This window comes from Vigna unguiculata, unplaced genomic scaffold (genome assembly GCF_037176805.1).
Source record: "Vigna unguiculata cultivar grain cowpea cultivar isolate G323 ecotype 2 unplaced genomic scaffold, ASM3717680v1 ptg000174l, whole genome shotgun sequence".
Classification (NCBI taxonomy): Eukaryota; Viridiplantae; Streptophyta; class Magnoliopsida; order Fabales; family Fabaceae; genus Vigna; species Vigna unguiculata.
Window position 1 is genome coordinate 17,677 of NW_028196812.1, and position 2,324 is coordinate 20,000.

Sequence of the window (2,324 nt, forward strand, 5' to 3'; positions counted from 1 at the left end):
GAACGTATGGATTTGACCCCATAAGCGGGACCACCACCCCATAGCATGTTGCTACCAAAAGCAAAACTCCGTATTTCTTCTAGAGAATCTCCTAATTGTTCCAGAGCAACTAGAAAGATATTCTTTAACCAGAAAGAATTCAGTTCAGATGTAGGATACCTATCCAGAAGTTTTCGCAACTCAATCATGTATGATGGAATCATCAAAGATTTTACCTTTTCGAACTCTGTCTGTAACTCACTATAGACTCGAGAAACAAAGAGAAGATGTGTACGAACGAGATATCCAGCAACAAGGAGAAGGAAAAGGATTGAATAGAAGAACTCCTGAACATTTAGCGATCTCAGATGTGTCGATATCAATAGTAACTCATTATTTCGATGAGTCATTTCTTCGGACAGAAGAAGATTATGGAAACAATTACCCGGAATCTCACTTATCAGATTCCATTGTGGAAGACACAATGGAATCTGACGAATTCGCCATAATATATCTGACCCATGCATAATATCATGAAAAATGGATACAAATTTTTGGCTGCTACTTAGTATCGGCAATAGGTCTGAAAAAGTATCTAAAAATATGAAATTTAGATATTTGTACCCCGTCGAGGTAAGGAACCATGGTATATATGTTTGGAATAGATTCCATTTTGAGAGAGTTGAAAAAACACTATCTTGTTGAAAGGTTCTATACATCTGACCTTTCTCAAGGCATTTTTGTAGACAAGAACTCCGTTTTTTCCTTTTTTCGGATGGTAAATATTTCTCAGAACATGGAGTGTGAATCCAACCCATGTTTGAATTGAAATTGAGATACTGATACAAGTTCTTCCCTTCTGAATCAGGTATATTCATATCTGAAAGAGGTTGACAATAAGTTTTTTCAAAATGGACTATTTCCAGAAATGTCTGCGATCGAGTAAATAGCTCCACGAACGAATGGATCGTATCGAATTGGAAAATGAAAGATTTGTAGAAGTTATACCCTTCGTCGCCACTTTGCGGAAAATCGTTAGGTATCAATATGTTAGATACCTGTAACTCGATTGGTGAAATAGTATCTCTCTTCAAAAAAGCATGTTTTTTTTGACCATCGCAAAAAGAAAAGATTTTGTTGCGAATGAACAAGATTTTGAGGGAATTGTCCATACGTAAAATCATAATTAATTGATACGGGCCTTTTCCACATAAAAGGGAATCTTTTGTTACAATAGAAGCAGAAGTGATATTGATTATTCAAGAATCGAAGTCGATTTGCTTTATAAAAATAGTATATCAATGAACTTCTATGAAATGGTTTCACGGGATTCAGCCAATTGTCTGGATCGTGGGATATCATTGAGAAATAGGAATCTGTGTTATCAAAAGATTTCCTGCGATTCTTTCTAGTATGGAATGAGTCAATCATCCACTTTGGTATCTTAATTGAACAAAAATGGTGATATTGTTCCTCCATTGATCAAGAATTTCGATTTTTGGGAAGTATCTTGGTCATCCCAATAATAAGGGTTTCCTTTTTTTTCAAATGAAAGATTTGAAGACCTATTGATTCTAATAACTGATTACAGAGTGGATCATTCGGACCTTTCAATTCATAGATGTGGATCTCGGACCTATGAATGGGATACCCCCAAAACTCACAAATAAAAAAGAAGGAAGTGAGTTAGACAAAAAGAGAAGAAACTTGGGCAAAAAAAGAAGTAACTTGGACAAAAATAAACAAAGTGACTTAGACAAATCTTTTTTGTCGATAACCTCAGACCAATCAATCGAATATTGATTAATATGTAATCGATCGAACACTACTTGAAAACGGCTATTCTGCTCAGAAATGAAATAGTCCAAAATGTTCCTGGAAATTCTTGCTCCATTGGACCATTTGTATCTATATACATTAGGATCCCAATTCATAGATCTCTCCGTTCGAGAAATCAAAATAAGAGGATCGAACCACTTCTTCTGACTCTTTTTCAAATTTGATAAATGTTGGTTGATCGTGTATTTCATTCTAGTTCGATGATTCAGAGTATCATTTCCTATTTGATACCTTTGAATTCCATATTCGAAGTTGCAATTGAATCGATTCAATACATTTCTTATGTAACCATGGGTGCTATATTGGATTTGAATCAGATTTCGGATCAATCTATATTGATTGACTGCCTCCATTATGTTGTTGCTAGCAAATACAACTATTTTAGGTTTTGGATCTTCCACATTATTTCCCGCAAGAGGTCTGGACCCATTTTTTTATGATCCTTCGATAAAAAGATTCATTCTCTTCATAAAAAAGAGGAGGTAGAACCAATAAAGAGTGCTTTT